This window comes from Oryx dammah, unplaced genomic scaffold (assembly GCF_014754425.2).
Source record: "Oryx dammah isolate SB20612 unplaced genomic scaffold, SCBI_Odam_1.1 HiC_scaffold_4, whole genome shotgun sequence".
Classification (NCBI taxonomy): Eukaryota; Metazoa; Chordata; class Mammalia; order Artiodactyla; family Bovidae; genus Oryx; species Oryx dammah.
In genome coordinates, this window is record NW_024070188.1 from 53,539,948 (window position 1) to 53,564,453 (window position 24,506).

Genomic DNA, 24,506 nt, shown 5'->3' on the forward strand with positions numbered 1-24,506 from the left:
TCTCTTTTTGTCTTTCTCTAGGAAACACTCAGGTTTGACAATCCATAGAGTGTCACCCAAACCAAACTGGGAGGTGAATTTCCATTCAACTGGAAAATTCTGGCAGAACTAAACACTCTGAAGACTTGAGTCCATCCATCACTGCTTCCCAAGTGTATACTTTTCTCATGCAAGACTAACTTTAATCGTCTAACTTAATAAAAATAATTGCTCTATGAAAGTCATGGCCATTGCAAAGTCTACATAGTAAACAAACAAATACACAGCAAAACTTTAATACATTGATTTGACAAAACAGATCAAAGTCAAGGCCAAGGTCAAGGCGTTGTTGGTGCCTCTGTTAATGCATTAGGGATTGTTAGTGCTCTTGCAAAATAGAAATATGTAGGAAGAAAGTAAAGAAAAATAATAAAAAATACAAAAAGTCAAACATGAGTGTTTTTATAAATTTTCATTTTTTAAGATTAAAATCTTAGTTGTGTAAAAATAATCAGCATAGTGCACAGATGGCAAGCCTAAATTACACTCTGTTGGCCATTTAATTTAAAACCGTAAGACTATATATATATATATATATATATATACACACATATATACATTTAAACTTTTGATAAAATCCAAAGTTTAGGATTTAAATTCCGTCTGCTGATCTTCTGACTGTTTACAATATCTAGTCTCCCTGTTTTATCACTTTTGCTTCAGTGTTTTTCTTAAGCATGTTAAATAGGCTAGAACAAAGATGTGGTTTTCAATCATTAAAAAAAAAAGTCTCTTTATATGTCTACTGCTATGTTAACGTTTTTCCTGCCAGGCACAAGAGTGAGATGATGATACTTTCATTTCCATCTAGTTAGACTGAAAACACAGTCTTTGGCACCACTGTCCACAAACTGGCCAGGCATTCATAGATAGGATCATCCAAAATTTCCCAGTTAAACTGTGATATTGTTGTAACAATCACATGAAACTGAGTGGCTCTGGTGCAGTTAGGCCATCAGTTCAGTTCAGTTCAGTCGCTCAGTCGTGTCCGACTCTTTGCGACCCCATGAATCGCAGCACGCCAGGCCTCCCTGTCCATCACCAACTCCCGGAGTTCACTCAGACGCGTGTCCATCGAGTCAGTGATGCCATCCAGCCATCTCATCCTCTGTCGACCCCTTCTCCTCCTGCCCCCAATCCCTCCCAGCATCAAAGTCTTTTCCAATGAGTCAACTCTTCACATGAGGTGGCCAAAGTACTGGAGTTTCAGCTTTAGCACCATTCCTTCCAAAGAAATCCCCGGGTTGATCTCCTTCAGAATGGACTGGTTGGATAGTTTATTTGAAAAGTATATAGAATGAAAAGTAAGATTTTTCCAGAAAATACCTGGCATATATAATGAAAATATCTCATACAGCAATAAGAGAAAATACCAATAAGTATTTATTTCTCAGTTTTAACTTTTTAGGTCTAGTAGCTATATACTTTTTTCATATACCCCTCATTTTGAATCTGACATTTTACCCTTTACAAATTTCTCTTTGTCCAAGTGATCACTTACTCTCACACATCTTTTCATTTTATTTCACTATTCAATTTGCACTTACCCTGCATTCTAATACAACTTTAAAAGACTAAGAAAAGCATAAGAGAAGTTGAGAAAGATACAAATGAAGGATATCCAATGCTCATGGATTGGAAAAATTAATATTGTTAAAATGGCCATACTACCAAAGTGATCTACTGAGTCAATTTTCACCTCTATCAAAATTCCAATGGCTTTTTTTTTTCAAAAAAATAAAACAAATAATACTAAAATTTGGGACCACACACACACACACAAACCCAAATAGCCAAAGCAATCTTGAGAAAGAACAAAGCTGAAGGCAACACGATCCCTGATTTCAAACTATATTACAAAGTTATAACAATTAAAATAGTATGATACTTGTAGTAAAAAAGAAACATAAATCAAAGAAACACAATAGAGAGCACAGAAATAAGTGCATACATATCTGGTCAACTAACTTATGACAAAGGAGTCAAGAATATACAATGGGGAAAGAACTATCTCTTCATTAAATGGTGCTGGGAAAATTAGACAGCCATATGCAAAATAATGAAATACAATCACTCTTTTATGCCATATTCAAAAATTAATCAAAATGAACTAAATATCTGAAAGTAAGACCTGAAACCATAAAACTTTTAGGAAAAAATCATAGGCAGTAAGCTTTTTGACACAGGTTCTGGGCAATGATTTTTTAAAAATCTGACACCAAAAACAAAGGCAACAAAAGCAAAAAAAAAAAAAAAAAAAGTGAGACTACATCAAACTTAAAAAACTGAAAAAGTAACCACTTCAGGGGGAGAAATTATTTGCAAATCATATATCTGATAAGTAGTTAACATCCAAAATACATAAATAACTGCTACAATTCAAAAGATAAATGATTAAAAAATAGCCAGAACATCCAAATAGATATTTTCCAAAGAAGACATTCAGATGGTCAACATGTACATGAAGCAATGTTCAATATCATTAATCATCAGGGAAATACAAACCAAAAGCACAATAAGATATCATCTCATATATATCAGAATGGCTGTTATCAAAAAGACAAGAAATAGGAAGTGTTGCTGAGGATGTTGAGAAAAGGGATGCATTGTGCACTGTTGGGAATGTAAATTGGTGCAGCCACGATAGAAAATAGCATTAAAGTTCCTCAAACAATTAAAAATAGAACTACCAAATGATTTAGCAATTCCAATTCTGGGTATGTACCTGAAAAAAATAAAAACATTAACTCAAAAAGATATATGCATCCCCATGTTCAGTGCAGCTATCTTACAAGGAAACAACTAAAGTATCCATCAAGGGATGAATATGTAAAGAAAATATATTTCCTATATATTTATGTATATATATGCAAATATGCATATGTACAATAGAATACTATACTACTAAGCCACGAAAAAGAATGAAACCTTGGCTTTTGCAACAACATGGATAGATTTCCAGGGTATTATGCTAAGTGAAATAAATCAGATAGAGAAAAACAAATACTATATAATCTCTCTAACATGTGGGGTCTTAAAAACAAAAAATAACTCCCCCAAAAGATTATAGATTAGCTACAGAGAACAGATTGACATTTGCCAAAAGCAGTGGATGAAGTGTCAGAGAAATGAGTTAAAGGGGTATAAATATATTAAAAAATACAATGAAATAAAACTTTAAAAGGAATCTGTTTTACAGATGTATGACACAACTTTGGTAGGAGAGGAAGAAATTTTTACCTAATGAACTTTGGCAATGAGTAGAAATTATAAGGCTAATAAATGCCACTCCCCCCAAAAACAAAGAACAACAACAATGAAAAAGCAGATAATCATAGGAATGGTTCAAAGGATACACAAGACTTTAGGGTGTAGTCATCATAGGGAGACCATGTTTCTGAATAGCAAATTTAGATGCATATATGCATCCTTTTTAAAAAAGAAAGAAATAATAAAGTGTACATATCAGTATGAAAAAAGTAGACATACAAAATGGTAAAGAAAAAAACATGCTACTTAATACGTCATAGACTAAAATTTGCCTGTTATATTACTGACTACCTATTAACATTTTTTTCCCAAGATAATCATAAAATAATTTTAAAAATTTATTTCTCTATTTAGAAACTTAACTATTTACAAAAATAAATAGAAATTTTCTTCTCCTAACTAATCTCATTTATCCAATTTCTTTTGCCTCCTGGCTTCCCTTATTCAACCACTTTATGGAGTACTGAAAATAGGAAATGTACGTGCTATTCGAGGTCTGCTCAGCTGCTGCAACTAGCTGACTGCCTATTAGAACTGCTTCACATTCTGAAGAGCCCTAGAGCAAGTCAGAGTTTGCAGGAGCTCGGCATTTCTCTAGGCATGGAAGAGCAAGAAGAGATGCAAATGTGTGCACACTGAAGGACTCACTGTCAAAAGCAGAAATAACTCACTACTCCCCACATTTTATTATATTTCAATTTTTAATTTTTAAAAGTACATCCAGATACTCTTAAACTTTATATAATCAATTATTCATTTTTAAGAATTGATCAAAGACATATTTATTATGTAATATGTAAAAAAATACAGAGTTCACTTTGAGAATTTTGTTTTGGTGTACTTAAATGCTGCTTACTTTGACACTAATATAAATTAGATTTTAAAACTTTAATTCAAAATCTGGAAAATGTAGGTTAACAAATCCTATACATATGTGCATAAACCACAATCATAATACCAGTAGTAAATACTTTATTAACTGGTATAAAAAGTGGAGATTTGTGAAAAGAAATACCTTTCTAATAGGCAAAGAATCTTTCTACACTGTCAATATGGTACTTAAAATCTATATTTTTCACAATGACTTGAATAAATGCTGCAAAACAAATTGTTACTACTAACATAGTGACTTAAAATGTAATTTTACTCTAACCTAGGGCAATATTCAGAAACCCACATACAACAAACACACACACACACATACAGAAGCACATCTAAAGTCAAAACTCAAATTCAATTATTTTGAGCTCTAAGGCATCTGCAATAACTCAGAGGAAGTCACTCTCTAATTAAACTTTTTCTTAATTGACATATTCTTTATATTTTCCAGTTTTTATTGAAGTTGGACATTCTGAGCTATACATATATGTTATATATGTGCTCATGTGTGTACATTTATGTATATATACACATATACATATATTAACACATGCACATACATACACACATAAAACAGGCACTCTGCCATGCAACAACTCTGATGTCTGTTAACTCTGACATGGTTTGACAACCATGTGTACATAGACTTTTTTTAAATATCAGAATATAAAAGGTAGAGACGTGATAATGTTCTACTACTTTGAAATCCATTCAAAGTAAATTCTATCAGAGAATTTGACAATAAAATTACATAAATTTCTCACTCTGATCCATTATTCTTATGGCTTATCAATAATAGCATTTTATTTCTGAGATATGAATGCATAAATAAAAATTTTAACCTTTAAAATTGAAATAATTATTTTTTATAGAATAAATGGAAGCAGGATATTGATCAGGACTCACTATGTTACATAAAGCTGAGCATAAGTGCTTTTTAAAGGATTAAATAATTTAAAGAAATGAGCTTGTGTGGTGAACGGCATGTAGAGACATCACAGTAGCTAGTATTTATAACAATCATCACTGGTCACCACAATGATGATAAAACAATGGGGATCCTACTTATTAACACATTATCTGTTCAGTGTTTTGAAATTTACTAAATGATCTTTCTTTCCAATTTTTAACTTTCCACTTTCAAATTTTTATTATGTATTCCACACATGTTCTCTCTCTCTAATTTTGCTTTTGTAGCAAAATGAAATTTGGGAAAGAAACAAGGAATTGATAAAAGTTGTGGAGCAAAATTATGGCAGAAACTTAGGAAGAAATATAGCAAGGCAGTGATCTTCAGGAAGCAAAGGATCATATTAAAATATTTTGAACAAGTCATCCATCTATTATGAAACAAAAAATGGGTTGCCTTCTATGTAAGTGTATGATACAAGACACTGTGGAAGATTCTGAAGAGAATAAAACAATAATAGATTTCAAGGAGCCTAATATTTATTTAGTAAAGGTGATAAACTAAGAAAAAAGATAAAGAGTTAAAACAATATGATAGAAATGTATGGAATAAGACACTATAGGAATTTAAGAAAGAGAAACAACTTCCACCTGTCAAATGGAAGAGATATTTGGATTACATCTCAATGAATAATGCAAGAAGATCTATAGACTAGTTTGGATAAATAATACACATGAAGAGGAAATAAGATGCATAAATATGTAGCTGCTGCTAAGTCGTGTCCGACTCTGTACGACCCCATAGACGACAGCCCACCAGGCTCTGCCGTCCCTGGGATTCTCCAGGCAAGAACACTGGAGTGGGTTTCCATTTCCTTCTCCAATAAATATGTAGAGGAAACTGGAAAAAATATGCAATCTCATTTGGTTGCTATACAAGTTATCTAATAGATTATATAGGAAATATTTGTTGAAAAAAGATTAGAAAAATTTTGAATGTCATGACAAGAAGTAACCTCATCTATACCTAATAGAAAGTAACAGAACAGGAAATTAACACAGTCAATTAACTGCTTTAGAAAAATTAAGTTGGAGGTTGGGTCAACTGTGCAGTCAATGGAAGATGAGAAATCCAAACACCGCAATGTGTTAGTGGAGAGTAAGAGGCCAGGAAGAAGTGTGACTTCAGTAGACTATGGTTTTCTTTATCTTTTCTGCCAAATGTTGATCAGCTAGGGTTACCAACTTTTCCCATTTCACTTCCCTTTTATTGTTCACCTATTTCTTAGTTGCTACAGTGAGAAAGGTCACATGAAATCAAGAAGAAATAAACAGATATAGCAGAAAAGTGGCATATCAAATCTATGACCAGTAATGTACAATTAGCAGATAAATAAGGAAGTATAACATCACTGTCCTTACTTAAATTCTAAACAGATCAAGCATGGGATTTATGTCTATAATAGTTTTTGTGGCAAATATTTAATACAATTTGATAGGACAAAATGAAAAACTACTTAATAACTCTCTAAACATTAAGAAAAATTAAGACATGAGTCGACATTTTGAGTCACTTCTCAACAGCAAGTGTCTCTGTAAAGTGCCTCTTATTCTTCACAGAACAAACAACCCTCATTTGAGGACATGTATTTGTCCAACAGCCCCTAAGCTGAGCCATTAAATATTTCCACCCAGGGCCAAGAAGCAAAAGCCACGGGTGGTTAATACATGGTTCTAGATAACAGATAAAAGGAAATTCAAATTGTGGTATTTGCTGAACAGCACGTGACACAACGGTCAATATCCAAGTGCTTCTGTAGTGATAATCTCTAGTTATTCTGAAAGAGTTGTGAAAACAAAAGCGTAAACAAATACAAGAGAACCGAGGGCAGGGATCACATTTCCCTAGAATCAGTTTTTAGTGATAAAACTTATTATCCAGCTGTCAGTCAGAGAGAAATAGAAGCTATCCCAAAGCTCATGCCAAGAAGAAAAGGAAGATCTTGTCAAAGATGTCACAAACTAAGGATATTGGAGCATGACAGGGAGCTCCGTGTTCCTGGCTGCTTTTTCATGAGGAAGCTTAGAAGCTGACTGCAAAGTACAATTTCCATTCCATTTATCAAAACAAATGCAAGAGAAGTGAATTTCTTGACTGCCAGAGAAAATATTTGTTAGTGTAAAAAATAATTGAGAAGAAATGTCTGAACAAAGGTGACTTTAAAAAAAAAATAAGGAAGAAAACATTGGCATACCATGGGGGAGGAAAACGCTTAAGTGCAGTAAAGACACTGTCTTTACTTTTGCCGTTTGATGCTTTGTATTTTTATTCTTTTCTTCATGGTAATGACTGAGAATAATCAAGGTTTTACACTGCACATCTTTTCAATCTTATAGCATCATTAGTCTTGCCAAAAAGATTTCATCTCTGCTCCCACGGGTCAAATTGAGTTAATGATAAGTTGGTGAGATGACTTGATTAGTACTGTAACATGAGGGAGCCTCAGGTCCAGGAATAATCACAAACCAACTGTCAGCTCTTTTGGCTTTCTAGCTGTGTTGTTGAAATGACATGCTTGGACTCACGGGATATAGAATGACAGGGGGTGCATGGTTCACTCAGCTCTCCTACAGAGTCACAGAAATATTTACCCAGTACCATCAGAATAATACTAAGCACATCACCAAATTAAACCAAAATATGCCTTCACTGCTCTCAAGAGCCTGACAGAAGCTCATCAGACAATTCTAGCAACATTTGCATCCTCTCTACAATAATGATAAGGAAACTGTTTGATTCTTAAAAATCAAAGGGACAAAGAAAAAGACAAAAATAACTACTTTTTAAAAAAGTTAAATCCTAATGTTTGTCTTATTAAATCTAATTCTCAAAATATGGGGACTTGAAAATTTGGGGACTCTTTAATGTTTTTCACTTAAATTTTTATCTAATAATATTAGACTGTGTTGGAAGAGACATGTAACTACAATCTGTGAATCCACTTTAATTCATTCTCTGCTATTGCATATTCTGCTTATAGGTTATACTTTAAATAACACTTAAGACATAAAACACATATACGTGGATAATACATGAAATAGAAAAAGAAAGGCATTTTAAAATATTTATTGAAGAAAAAAAGAAAATCTCCTACCATAATATCAACTTTATTTTTCATAAAAATGTTTAGCAAAAACATTTTTCAGACATAAAAATATAGTGATTGCATATTATCTTTAAAAATTATTATGTAAAACACTACTTCATAACATACAGTGTATAAAACAAGATGGCTAGAGAGGTGCTGCATACAGCTATGACAAAACAGGGAACCAGCCTGATGCTCTGTGATGACCTATAGGGGTGGGATGGGGGGAGGGGAGGGAGGCCCAAGTGGGAAGTGTTGTATGTATAATTATGGCTGATTTGTTCCATTGTACAGCAGAAACAAACACAACACTATAAAGCAATCCCCCCAGCTAAAAATTAATTTAAAACAAATAAAATGAGAAAAAAACAAAACTTTAGAGGGAATTTTCAGTGCTTTCTCCACTCCTAAAAAGAAGATAAGTGACATTCTTACACTGAACTAAAAGATGTAAATATTCTGTATACCAAGCAAAGTGGTTGGTCCCATAGTACATGCTTGGAACATTTATTTCCGGAAAAATAAAGCAACTAATTTTAACATGTTTTGCGTTCAAGAGCTAATGAAAACAGAACTTAAGAACTCAATTCTGTGATGTCTCCAATTCTTCACCTCTCCCTGTATTCACACTGTTGACCATGTGACTTTACAACTCTTAGCACCGAAGAAGTGGGGTCTATTTCCCCATCTTTTGATTTGGTACTTGCCTCGTGACTTGCTTTGGTCAACAGAATGAGGCAAACGTGGTGTTGTGCTGATTTTCAGCCTATATCTCAAGAAGTCCTGTGAGCTCCTCCTGTGAGCTCCTCCTTACACCTCCACCATCACTTCTGGACTAAGAGATGCATATGGAGCACGGCTGAGTTAGTCACCTTTGTACAAGCAAAGGTTGTCTAGATCAGCCAATAGCCAGTCCACCAGCAGATTTGTGAGCCAGACATGATCATCAGAGGCTTTCTGCCACTGATGAGATTTTGTGGCTAATCATTGCTCAGCATTTTGATATAAGCTCTACCCTTAATCTCTGTTGCTGTTCAGTCACTAAGTTGTGTCGAACTCTGAGATACCATAAACTGCAGCAAGCCAGGCTTCCCTGTCTTTCACGATTTCCTGGAGTTTGCTCAAATTCATGGCCATTGAGTCAGTGATGCTATCCAACCATTTCATCCTCTGCTGCCCTTTTCTCCTTTTCCCTTCAATCTTTCCCAACATCAGGGTCTCCAATGAGATGGCTCTTTGCATCAGGTGACCAGAGTATTGGAGCTTCAGCTAAAATCTCACGTGGTAAATTACCTTAACATTTGTGTGAAGATTTTGCATAGAATAGTACTTAACAAATTTTATTTCTCTAAAACTGAATTGTGCTGAGCCACTATGTACTAATTTATATTCTTTTTATTTTGAAATAAACATTTATTAAGGGCTTGACATGTGCCAGATATCATGGCAGTATATGACGTAAAATGACTTTAAATGAATTTATTTTCATCTTTACTTCCTGTATGCTCTTTGAGAGTAGGTTCATTTCTTCACTATGCTCTCACAGATAATAATTTATTAAATATAGGCCTACTAATTCTATGAAACATAAGACATGCAATACTTTATTTTAAGCTATAATAAAATTGAGAGTCATTTTCTAGCACCCTAGTTCCTCACTGAGACATAAAACTAAATATTTTAATTTTTACATCAATATGTTTATAGGTAGATATAAAGTGAATCAGCAATATAATCTAAATTTCTTTACTTTTGAGTGGATAGGTCTAACAGAAAAAATACATTTACATATATTTTTACCCTTGTGGCTCAGCTGGCAAAGCGTCTGCCCACAATGCAGGGGACCTAGGTTCACTCCCTGGGTCAGCAATATCCCCTGGAGAAGGAAATGGCAATCCACTTCAGTATTCTTGCCTGGAAAAATCCATGGACCGAGGAGCCTGGTAGGCTACAGTTCATGGGGAACCGAAGAGTCTGACACAACTGAATGACTTCATTTTCTTTCACATTATCCAAATCCTTCTAACACTGCTTGGTTTGATGCATGAGACAGGGTGCTTAGGGCTGGTCCACTGGGATAACCCAGAGGGATGGGATGGGGAGGGTGGTGGGAGGGGGGTTCAGGATGGGGAACACATGTACACCCATGGCTGATTCATGTCAATGTATGGCAAAAACCACTACAATATTATAAAGTAACTAGCCTCCAATTAAGATAAATAAATTTAAAAAAAAATAGTACATGTTTTCCTCAACTACATAACTCCATCAGTAGTAAATGAAAAGTTAAGAGGGCTCATTTTAAGTGAAGCTATCTTATGACATGAAGTCCTTTAAGCCCCCTAAAATAAACTACAACGATTACATTATAATGATATTCCAAGTATGTATGGCTCATTTCACTCCTTACAAAAATCAGAATTTTAATACATTAACTTAGATCCTGCTCTCAGTCCTTCTGAAAACTTTACAAAACAGACTAATTTGCTTTGGATCACATTTCTGAAGAAAAGACAAGAAAATTTCTAAATGATAAGAGAAAAAAACTATAGTAATACAAATTTCGAAAGAGATAGCTATTGACATCCTGGAACACATCATTTGATTTAATAAAATGCAAGTGTCTGGTAACATGCTTGCTTCAGGGGAATAAAAAGACAGATAAGGACTGTACGGGTGATGATTATTTGTCTATTTCCTTTTCTGAAGCCACCACTTATTCTATGCTTTCATGCATGATTAACAGCTTGCAGATCCTTCCCATGTAATCAATAGTTGTGAAGTTTTATATTAGGTTTAGAGATTAGGAAGCCTTGATTATAAATTTTATCGATTTGTACAGCTTAGCTGCAGAAATCCCTGTACATTTTTCAGAGATTAAATTAAAAGGAGATATATGGCTGACACATACTAGAAATGCCAGTGTGATGATAAGATGTGACCTCTTTATGCGTATTCCTCCAGATGAAAAAAATCCATCTAGTACACTAAAACATGAATCAGCATGTCAACAAGCGTCAAGTCGAGATAGTAAACACAGTGAAAATGTGACAAAAAGAATTACAAAACCACAAGGAAACCTGCCTCACACTATAATAATTACAGGAGACTTGAAAGAATTAATTGCTTCAGCTCATTTGTAACTTAGGAAATTGACAGAGATAAGAATAATGAACTCCTTAACTCACACTTGGGAAAATCTGAGCCTATATTAAAATGGAAGATTCACAATCTTTTCTAAGACAAAGGAACAAGGACAAACTTAATTACTAGAAAAATAAATATAATCATTTTAAAGTTAGCAAATAACCTAGTGAATATAAAATTCATAACCAAATCTGATTTATTAATATTCCTGTTTCAAAAACTCTTAAGGAACTGTGCTATATTTTATGTCCATTGTTTTAAGGTCTGAATATTCCTACCTTAAAATCTTTTAAGAAACTCTGTGTTCAGGTTTCCTATATTAATATGGAAACTTGAAATCAGAAAATATACCCTATATAGAAATAAATAGTACATATAAAACAGGCCTTGAAGAAACAACGCTAACTAAATAAATGTTAGAATAATTCATTGGCTAATACATTTGCCATATACAGCCAACTTTTAAAACACAGCATAAACTCCAGAGCTAACTCCTACTAGGATAATTAATTTTAACAAATATCTAGCAGATAATACAAACAGGCCAGACTAGTTCTTTAGGATAAAAAATAAATAAATAAGACATGACTCCCTTCTCTGTACAACTCACAGTGTGGAGAGGTACAAGTCCACACACAGGTAAGCTGTGTCTTAATGTGATACAAACAAATAACACTATTGGGGCAAAGAGGCAAATGAAACTGTACCACTTCGATGGTAGGAACAATAAGCTGTTTCACATAGTAGTAATGATCAAGCTCCGTTTGGATGATTAGATTTTTTCACAGTGAAGGGGAGTGAATATGAAGGGCCTTCAGAAACAAACAAAAAATACCAGGGTTGCAGAGAATCCTAGTTGCTGTTTTGGACAGGGAAGAACTCTAGCCACACTTTCAGTATTTTCCCATCAGTGTATTCATCCATGTAGGGAGGAGCAAAATATATATTGGAAAGGCAAACACTTCTGAATATAATCTCCAGCTGGTTCTCTCCCTGAACTCTGGATTCATATATCCAGCTGCCCTCCAGTCATCTCAACTGAGTAGGCTAAAGGGCATCTCAAATAAAATCTGCAAAATTGAGCTACTGCTATTCCTCAGCCTATTTATCATTAAATACTTTTACAAATCTTTCCCATCTCTGTAAAATAACTCCACATTCTAGGTATCCAGGTCAAAAACCTTAGAGTCATCCTAAGGACTTCGTTCATCTCACACTATACAGCATTTGATCAACAATTTTATCCCTCCTTTCTATGATATATGTTTAGCCTCTGACCACTTATCACTGTTTCTAGCACTGCTATTTCTCTGACCTTAGCCACTATCACCCCAGGACTCCAATTAGTGAAATTGAAATCAGACTAAACTGGAATGAACATCTGCTTCTACTTTTGCTCCTCCTAGTTGAGAGAAGGACCCCTAAAAACCCTCCAGTGATGCCCACCTAAGTCAGAGGAAGAGTGAAAGTCAGTCATCACAACGGGCTTCTAGGTGCGGCGTGTTCTCCTACCCACCCCACCCCCACCCTTGCTCCCTGTCTGGCTCCAGTTTTTTGCTTGTTTGTTTTCCAACATTGTTGTTTAGCTGTTAGGCAGTGTCTGACTCTTTTGTGACCTCATGGACTGTATCCCCCCGGGCTCCTCAATTCATGGATTTTCCAGGCAAGAATACTAGAATGGGTTGGCATTTCCTCCTCCGGGAGATCTTCTTGACCCAGGGATTGAACCCGTGTTTCCTGCAACCACTGAGCCACCTGGGATACCCAATCTGCATATCAGATGCCACTTAAGCATGCCAGGCACACTTTTGCCTCTGGCAGGACCTTTGCACTTCCTCTACCTTTTGCCTAGAATATCCTCCCAGATAGCCATTTTCCTTACTCCATCTGCTGCTACAGGGCTTTAATCAAATGTCATATGTTACTGAAACTTTCCGTATTAATATTATTTAAAATCTATTCTCTGTTTACTGCTTCATTTTTCTCCCTAACACTTACTGTCATCTAACATCATCTATATTTTATTTTATTATTTCCTGTTTCAATACTATAATGCTTGGTGCACAATCATTATTCAATAAATATTTAGCCTGATGATTGAATGAGTGAATGAATAATGAACTAATGGATCTTTCTATCTTCTGCAGTCAGTAAGTTCCCAGCCCATAATAAATGAGCTACAAATTTTGGCTGATTGAAGGTAAGTTTTAATAACAGAAAAGTCACCATTAAAATTCTACCTCTAATTTATTATAAAATGAAATTTAAACTACTGACCACATGTATCCTCTAGAAATAGCCTTAACATGTTTTCATCCTTAAGAAGCAAAAACAAGATTCAATTTGAATGATAAAAATGTGAAATTACTAGGAGAATTCAATTGACAGGAGGGGAAAAGGTTACTGTAGACCTTTGAAACACTTGGATGGTGTTAGGAAGTGTTCTAATTTCATTATTTTACATGTAGCTGTCAGTTTTCCCAGCACCACTTACTGAAGAGGCTATATTTGCCAAAGATAAACTCAAAATGGATTAAAGACCTAAATGTAAGACCAGAAACTATAAAACTCTTAGAGGAAATCATAGAGGAACACTCAATGATATAAATCAAAGCAAGATCCTTTACAACCCACCTCCTAGAGTAATGGATGTAAACAGACATTTCTCCAAAGAAGACATACAGATGGCTAACAAACACATGAAAAGATGCTAAACATCACTCATTATTAAAGAAATGAAAATCAAAACAACAATGAGATATCACCTCACACCAGTCAGAAGGGCCATCATCAAAAAGTCTATAAATAGTAAATACTGGAGAAGGTCGGTAGAAAAGGGATCCCTGTGGCACTCTTTGTGGGAATGCAAATTGATACAGCCACTTTGGAAGATGGTAGGGAGATTCCTTAATAAAACCACCATATGACCCAACAATCCCACTCCAAGGCATATACCCTGAGGAAACCAAAATTGAAAAAGACACATGTACTTCAATTTCCTTGCAGCATTATTTACAATAAATTTTATAGAATTTTTAAAAATTAAAACATTTTTAGATGTCCATTGACAGAGGAGTGGATAAAGAAGCTGTGGTACATATATACAATGGAATATTACTCAGCCATACAAGGGAACACATTTGAGTCAGCTCTAATGAGGTGGATGGACCTAGAGCCTTATTATAGAGAGTAAAGCAAGTCAGAAGGAGAAAGATAAATATTTCACACTAATGCATATATATGGAATCTAGAAAGATAGTACCAATGAAATTATTTGCAGGGCAGGAATAGAGAAACAGACATAGAGAACAGACTTATGGACATGGTGTGGGGGAGGAGGAAGGACAGGGTGAGATGTACGGAGAGAGCAACATGGAAACTTATATTACCATATGTAAAAGACAGCCAACTCAAACAGGGGCTCTGTAATAACCTAGAGCGGTGGGATGGGGAGGGAGCTGGGAGAGAGGTTCACGAGGGAGGGGGCATATATATATGTATGGCTGATTCACGTTGATATTTGGCAGAAAACAACACAATTCTGTAAAGCAATTATCCTTCGATTTAAAAAATTAAATAAAAAATACTAAGATGGAATATCTTTGACAGAAGGGGGTGTCCATTTAGAAACTTGAAAAGTACTTTAAAATTTTATTTATAATGAATATCAGGCTGGTTTAGTGATATTCATTTTGAACTGCCTTTTATTGTTATTGATCTTTTAAGTATTTTTCTTATTTTCTCCACTAGGGAGCAAGTTTCTCCAGGGCAAGGAACATATTTACCACTTCACTTATTTCTTATTCAGTGCTAAGCACAGAATAAGAAAGCGATGAATATATTAACTTTAAGGAAATTTACCCAAAAGGAGATGTTATGAAATCTAAGAGATTTGAACATTACATATCAAAATAAACCTCATCAAGACAGAAAAAAAATTATTGAAGTTAATGGATACTATTTTCAAAACCTAAGAATAAGAAGAATAAACTTTGGGTATCTTACATTATCTGATATTTCAGCTTAAAAATTAGATGTTCTCTATAAACTGAGCTTAATTCATAAATAATTGCCTTTGTTTTAGATTCCACTGTAGAACAGCTGTTGTCATTGGACACATATTAAACATCTCTTTTATTTGCATAGAGACCTAAAGAATTAGTTCTATAATTAGAGCCTGCATCAGTACTGTTTACCATGAGTTTACTGTCAGTCATGCAGTCTGATTTCTGGGGCCAAGTTCCTTTGGGCACTGCTTGTATTTATACTAGTCTGTTTATTTTAGCGACCTAGAACAAATTTCACAAGCCTATTCCCTAGCCTCTACGTGTTTTTACATGTGGTACATTTCTTAATTTATTGAATGTAGCCACATTAGGAGAGCAGAGACGTCGGCTTGTGGATAGACCATACATGTGTAAGAAATAGATTAAAGCGAATGGATTGTGGAGTCGGACTTTTGGTTACTACAGTTCAAGTTACTTAACATCTATATGCATCATTCTCAAATCCACAAAATGGGAAAAAATAGTACCTATCTCAGACAACAGTAAGTAGTACAAATAAAATAAGATGCTATATATAAAGAACTTAAGAAAATACCTGGCACATTTTATAAATAAAATGTGGCTATTAATTTTATTGTAATTTTATACTGATGATCTATCTAAAACATTATCACTTGTAAGAATAAAATCCTAGAGAAGTTTGGGAAGAAGTCTCTACCCCTACCCACCCCCACCCCAAACTGGATCAACTGTCGTCTATGGCTATTTATTCATCTTTCATTCTCCAAGCAGAAGGTAAAAGCATTCATTTATAATTTTCAAAATGTCAACTAAATAAAATTTTTAAAATGATTTCTGGATTACTTGGTCCATTTTCAGGTTCTTGGAGAATATACATGTAAAATATTAAGTAAAATATCAATGAGAAATAAATACAGTCCTAAAATCTAACAGGAATCTAACAGAGACCTCTACAAAAGGATAGATAATGCTTCTGAACAGAAACTGAATCCTTTGAGCCTACCCACTCATTTCTCATATGTAAATACAAACTCTTTTTCTCTATAAGTGAAGTTTACATTAAATCATTAAACATTAGAATTGAAAATTTCAAGAATTCTTGTTTTGAATGCAAAGCCATAGGGAGAGTTGTTGAAGAGGTTTTGCTGTTTATTTATCTATCTGAATGGTTATGCAGGGACATTTCCAGCAAGCAAATGTCATGATCAACCTTTAGCTATTTATAATACTCTAATATATAGTAATGCTTTCTTGGAACATTTTAGCATGCCTTTTTGTAAAAGTAAAAAGAAAAAAAAAAAAAAAAGACTTAGCAAGCCCAGACTATCAGAGCAACTAACAAAAGGTACATTACTATGAATTCTTTAAAACTGGATTTAACTTAAAGAATATCCAAGTGATTAATTTTTGGATTCTTCTGAAATTATAATAACATACCTTGAATACAGGACAATATATCCAGTTCTCTACTAATACATTCCCATAATTAAACCATATAAAAATTCAAATAATTATATTTCAACAACTAAAGTTACAGAACTTCACTAGCATGTAAGATTCCCCCCACCTTTTTTTTAAATTACATCAAAAGGGAAAGGCCTTAAGAAAACCATTAAAATGTTATACTCAACAACTGAGGTTTGGCAATTCCATCTCATTCTCCTTTTTTCCTTTTATATACACTGAGAATGCATTTTTGTGTGCATTTTCCTATGTAAAGCATAATCCATTTCCCTGGCTCATCATGGAATGAAGTACATCAGAAATATATATTTTAAAGACATTTTGAAACATTTTTCTTAAAATAGTCTCAGTTTGATTATTATAACCATTTAGGGAATCTTTTTGAAAAAATGTCATCCCTAGTTTCCTGATATCCTAAATACTCTATATTGAAAATATTAACTAAAATATTTATTCAAGCTCATCATTGTGGCTGTTACTCTCCTGGTGAAGTTAACACTCTCTAATTTCAATATTTGTTGGACTTTTAGAATGTCTTCTCTCTTCCAAGAAAACATTTTGTGAAGACATGAGTTATGCCATATTTATTTGACTCCATCAAGGATTAGAACACAATGTCACATGGTAAAAGCTTCTTTAAAATTTAACCTATTGAATGAAACAACGAAAAACTTGCAGTAATTAACACATTATATTTGTTATATTTAAAGACAACCATCTCATCTTTTTGACTGATGTCCCTCGAGTGAGCAAAACCATGTAACAGAACCTCTAGCCCAAAGTGAAAGTGAAAGTGAAGTCGCTCAGTGTGTCTGACTCTTTGCGACCTCACTGACTGTGCCTGCCAGGCTCCTCCATCCATGGGATTTTCCAGGCAAGAATACTGGAGTAGGCTGCCATTTTCTTCTCCAGGGGATCTTCCTGACCCAGGCACTGAACCTGGGTCTCCTGCACTGCAGGCAGACTCTTCAACAGTAGTCTGCGCCACCAGGGAAGCCCACAGTGGTATAATGTAAAAAGTGACGGGGAAATAAATGGTATTTATTCAACACCTTTAAGCTTTATGTTCAAGTAAAAAAAAAAAAAAAAAATATATATATATGTATATAATTTTAAATAAAAGAATCATTAGTTTTGTTATCAAAGACTGAAGCAAAAAAGAAAACAACTGTTAATAGTATATCACATTGCCTTATATTACATACATATTATTTCATCATTTTTTTTTGAAAATATGAGGAAAGTATCTGTATTGAAGAATAATACTTGTGACTACTGGAAAAAGAAAGGCTTTCAAGTTTCTCCAATAGAATGTGTGGTCTCCTCAGTGAGGCTCGGCATCATGGAGTAAGGACTCACACTGACAGGCACAATTGAGATGGCATTTCCTACTGAGCAAGACAGCAGTCCCCTTTTTGGGCACAGGCCAAAGACCCTGCAGCAAGAAGCCTCTACTTTCTCTTTGACACAATCGTATTTCTTTTCAGTTATCAACCATCTCACCCTGCAATTTTCTTTTAATTTTACATGAAGTTGAAAATGATCTCTCAACTGCTTCATTATGTCACCAGGCCATGTCAAAACCACACCAAAGCCCTAAACAGCAAAAACACATATCAGTCAAAATTAGTCATTCCTGAGTACATTCTTAAAAGCTGCTGCTGCTAAGTCGCTTCAGTCGTGTCCGACTCTGTGCGACCCCATAGACGGCAGCCCACCAGGCTACCCCGTCCCTGGGATTCTCAAGGCAAGAACACTGGGGTGGGTCGCCATTTCCTTTTCCAATGCATGAAAGCGAAAAGTGGAAGTGAAGTTGCTCAGCTGTGTCCAACTCTTAGCGACCCCATGGACTACAGTGCACCAGGCTCCTCTGTCCATGGGATATTCTAGGCAAGAGTACTGGAGTGGGGTGCCATTGCCTTCTCCGTCTTAAAAGCTAGTATTGTTTAAATGCCAATAATAGATTGTTCAAAATTATAAGAAATTTATTGCTTCAAGATATTGATGATACATATCCTACTTTTGAATTTATGTAGTGGTTTCACTTTGCCAACAAAGGTCCATCTAGTCAGGCTATGGTTTTTCAAGTAGTCATGCATGAATATGAGAGCTGGACTATAAAGAAAGTTGAGTGCCGAAGAACTGATGCTTTTGAACTGTGGTGTTGGGGAAGACTCTTGAGAGTTCCTTGGAATGCAAGGAGATCCAACAAGTCCATCCTAAAGGAGATCAGTCCTGACTATTCATTGGAAGGACTGATGCTGAAGCTGAAACTCCAATACTTTGGCCACCTGATGTGAAGAACTGACTCATTGGAAAAGACCCTGATGCTGGGAAATATTGAAGGTGGGAGGAGAAGGGGACGACAGAAGATGAGATGGTTGGATAGCATCACCAAATCTATGGAAATGATTTTGAACAAACTCCAGGAGATAGTGAAGGACAGGGAAGCCTGGCATGCTGCAGTCCATGGCGTTGCAAAGAGTCAGACAGGACTTAGTGACCGAACAACAAGGCAATTAAACACTCTCAGTAAACACCCACTAAAGTGACAAAAGAAGCAAAACAAAAATCAAAATTTTTGATGTGGCTATAGAGCACAGAAAAAGTTAAAAAGTGGAGGTATCTAAGCATTAAATACCTGCTGCATGCCACGGAAAAGCTTTAAGTAAAAAAAAAAAATCATTTAGTGCTCACAAAACTCTGAAAGGTAGGTATTTTCCTCTCAATTTTATAAAACAAGAAACTGAGACTAGAAGGGAGTTGAGTAACTTATTGATGGTTCAGCCAGAATTCAAATCTAATTATGGCAAACTCAAGAACAATACTAACAGTGTATATACGGTTAAAAACAGTGAATTTGTATTAAGGAATTCAGAAAATATAAGTAATAATATGTAGAAAGTTTTCCATAGAAAGGGATTACAATTTACTGCAACATTATTAAAATGTAAAATACCTACTAAGCTCCAGTAGTTACATTTAATTTATACTATTGTGACCACAGCTCTTTAAATAACATCAGAGTAGCTAAACGCAAATGAATAGTAAAACTAGCCTCCTAAATTAGATTATCCTTTCCATCTTTGCTCTTTCTCACATGTCAAAAGTTTGAAATGTAAGATTAATTATGATTTTTAGTGTAACTCACTTATATTCTTGTTAATTGTTACATTATTAATGGCACACATCTGCCATAAAAGAATGTTGGACCAGTTCTCTCATCTAATTTATTTTCAAGCTGTGTGTGCTATTATTCACACATGTTAAATTTGTTTTTAAATTGTTGTTTTTTTGTTAAATGGCAACAATTTAAAAGTATTAATATTTCAGAAGTGGTTTATCAAAACCCCAAAACAGTAATGAACAACATATCCAGGTCCTTAACATAAAAAGTGAACAAGATTGAAGCATCAAAATATAATGTAAATCTTTTTGTGCTAGGACACAGATGTTAAAAAGCCCTCAAAAAGGGAAGGACAACTTAAGTTCTTGAAACTTGCATTGTCTTATATTAGTGATCCATTCATCTCTAGATCCCATTATACTGTCTATAATAAAATACTGTCAAATAGATCTATGGACAGCATTTTTAAAACAAAATCAATAAACTCCATATTAAATCAAACAAGATTTTATAGAATAGGAGCAAAATAATGCTTTCCATGACCAAGTAGACAACTTAGTCAGCAAACATGCTTCCTTTCAATCGCTCAGTCATGTCCGACTCTTTGTGACACCATGGACTGTAGCTTACCATGCTCCTCCACCCATGGGATTTTCCAGGCAAGAGTACTGGAGTGGGTTGCCATTTCCTTCTCCAGAGGATCTTCCCAACCCAGGGATCGAACCTGGGTCTCCCACATTGTAGGCAGACGCTTTACCATCTGAGCCACCAGGGAAAATAACCAAAAGAGATTTCAAAGTCACACTATTTCTGGGAGTTTCACAAAGCAACTGAGACAATGAAGGATATATATTATATACTCAAAAGTCAGAAGAACTATTGACAAAATGTCTACACTAGTAAACACTGTTAGACACTGCATAATGTCACAGAGGAACTATATGATGTGAAAGAGGAATGCTTGTCTCTTGGAAGTAGTAGTAGACATTCCATTCAACAGTTGAACAAATCACTGATGTGTGGAGGATGCACTCTTAATGGCTGTGTGGAATAAATTTCAGAGCACAATGTTCCATAAATTTGGTACCAGTTGCCCCCTGTCCCCAACCAGGACTACACACAGATGCAGAATCAAGGCAGTGAATTAAACACTGGTAGAACACAGCCAAGTAAGCAGAGGGGAAAGCTGGCACTTTGAATAGAGAATTAAATAAAACTCATATGTCACTACAGGTATTTTATTGATTGAGAACAGTCTAGAGTGACGCATAATGCTATCGGATCTTGATTCAGTGTTTAAGGAAATAATAAAATGGGGAACATATTCAGTTTGATTTTCTGTGTACTGAATGAAGAAATGGGCAGTGAATACAAAACTCTTCTGCCATACTGGTGTATCCTGACTGTCAGTGGGAAAGAAGCTCACACAGGTTGTCGAAATGAAGGATGCAGTGAACACATTTCTTCCTCCACTGATCATGCTATTAAAGACCATTTCAATGATTTTAAGTGGCAAGCCCAAAGGGCCCAATTTTGACAACACATTGAATTATTGAATAGTCTAAATCTATCATATCAGAGACAAAATATCACCATATTTAATACTGAGGATCAGAAAGTTTTCTTAAAATGACTGAGTAGCAAAACAACACAACTGCTGCAACTTTAATCTAGTTCAATACATAATTTTTAAAAAATATTTTTAGACACAGAGGAGACAGAGGTTGGTGCTCTTTTGGTATATATATTTTAAAATATATATAATGCTACAACAAAACATGAAAAAATTGCTAGTACTGAATACAACAAAGGAGTATATTAAAACCAATTTATCCTTATGTCAAGTTAAAACACTTTTTAAAATTAATTAAATTGGAGGATAATTACTTATCAATATTGTGATGGCTTCTGCCATACATCAACATGCATTGGCCATAGGTATACATGTGTCTGCCACATCCTAAACCCCTCTCCCCCATCCCTTCTCACTCTATCCCTTGCTTGTTTAACTGTCTTGCTTCTGCCAACCTAAGAATCACACAATTTGCTAAAAGTATTAAATATCTATTCACCATCTCTGGTTCCATGTTAGCTCTAAACATCCAGAACTGACAGACTAAAGACTTGGTAGAGATCATTTCCATTGACCTATAATTAAGAGTTAGCACTTACTAACTTAGAGGAAATAAAGAAGAGAGAAAATACAGAATGGATCTAGAACTTGAGATGTTTCTCAGAATATTCATCTTAAATCTACATATAAGTAACAAGAAAAGTTGCAATTAATGATATTTTAAAATATGAAACAAATCACTAAATTATAATAAAGTTGTATTTTAAAAATTACCTGTATTTTCTACACTGCATTAAACTTCCAGATGCCATCTGTGGGCTTCCCTTGTAGCAAAGCTGGCAAAGAATCCACCTGCAATGTGGGAGACCTGGGTTCGATTCAGGGTTGGTAAGATCCCCTGGAGAAGGGAAAGGCTGTCCACTTCAGTATGCTGGCCTGGAGAATTCCATGGACTGTACAGCCCATGGGGTCGCAAAGAGCTGGGGATGACTGAGTGACTTGCACTCACTCACTCATTTCATCTGTAGATACCAAAGTTGTCAGTAACACTGACCTAGTGGGTAAATTTAAAATTCCTTGGCAAAGTATACAATACTTTTGTAGATTCAGGCTCCATTTACCTCTTCACTGTCTTCTCACCACTTTCTCCCTCTGAATGTTGCTGGAATACCAAGCTATCTGCAGTTCATATCACATGCATCTTTCTTACCTCCATAATTCTGTTGTTGCTGTGTCTCTCAATATACTCCCCTCTCTGACTGCCCCTCTGTCATTCAAAACCCACCTGTCTAACTCCCCGCCATTTTTCAATATCACCTAGCTCAATATTAGATGTTATTTTTATATGAGCTTAGATGTTCTCTAGGAAATTTTTCCCTAATCCGAAGATCTCCTGAAGAAAGAATGGTGACCCACTCCAGTATTTTTACCTGGAGAATCCCATGGACAGAGAAGCCCAGTGGGCTACAGTCCATGGGGTCACAAAGAGTCAGACACAACTGAGTGACTAATACATATATCCTAATGGTAAGAAATATTGTTTAATTAAATTTGTGATTGCTGTTTTAAAGAAAAACAGCAAGGAATTATGACAACATACAATAAGGGAGCTTCGGTTGATAATAAAGCACCAAGAAAGCTCCCCTGAAGAAGAGAGATGTCAGTAGCATCCTCTGGGGGCAGGAGAATTGATTAATCAGAGTTGTAGGAGGGGTATTCCATGCAGGCTGCTCAGCTTGAAGGCCCAGAGACAGAGCGTAGGGCAGACCAGAGAAGCCACGGAAATAAAGGCAGGTGTGGTGACAATCAAGATATAGGAGTGGAAAGTGCAGGTGATGAGGCTTATGAAAGAGGTGGTGCCCATGTCAAGTTGTGGCCCAGATAAGAGTACAGTCTTTATGTTTTTCTGCAATCACCAGTCTGTTTGTACATGTGCCCTAACTCTGCGATTGAAAAAACCAAATGAAAATACTGTTCTCAGGAGTAATATTCCTAATATGTAATACCACCATATCAGTCCTCTACTCCCTGTCACATTCAGGATAATGACAAACAGCTCTGAAAGCACACACATTCTGCTTTCTGGGCATGCTCTGACTTTTGGCCTGCTCCTCTCACCAAACCCACAGTCATGCTGGACTCCAACCTGAAGGGCTCAGTGACTGAACACAATCACATCCTCTTTCTGTCTCTGAGTCAAACACACTTGCCTCCCAAGATCCTCTGGCTCAAACATGTAGGACAATCATAACTAAGGTCCCAGAAAGTTCTCCAGGCAACATAATCTCTGCCCTGTGCTGTGCTGTACTCAGTGGCTCAGTTGTGAACAACTTTATGTTACCCCATGGACTCATGTATAATTTAAGATTCTCCACCATGCCTCTATTTTCCCATGTGTTTCCCTGGCGCAATTATAAATGTGCTTAGGTTAAAATGTGCAGAATGCCTATATATATATATATGTATATATATACACACACATATATATTACATATATACATATATATACACACATACATACATGTATATATACACACATATATGTATGCATATACATATATACATATGAATGCATACAGCTACAAGAAAATTATTTTATCAAGAAAAATTGATTATAAAAGTACTTTTGGAAGTATCTGGTAAATAACAAAGCCATTTAAGATTAATTAAAAGAGTGAAAGAAAAATTTCATACTACAATTCTATGGAAGGTTTTTTCTGTTAGTAAAATGAGAATACTAATACCTATCTTACAAGAGCTCTCAAGGCTGACATGATTATGACATTAAACAATATATATGGAAAAGGATTTGAGGTTAAAATTAAAAATCTGAATAATCACATGCTTTTATACTGAACAAATCTTACCTTAAAAACTACTGTTAATATATTTGCAAGTCACAGCTTGTCTCAGTATCTGTA

General features: G+C 35.1%; 1 protein-coding gene across 5 annotated transcripts in view; it reads right to left on the bottom strand.

The window, feature by feature from the left end:
• PTPRK (protein tyrosine phosphatase receptor type K) overlaps positions 1-24,506 on the bottom strand; it is a 598,135-nt gene that overhangs the window by 124,225 nt on the left and 449,404 nt on the right. The gene's annotated exons all lie outside the window — the stretch shown is intronic.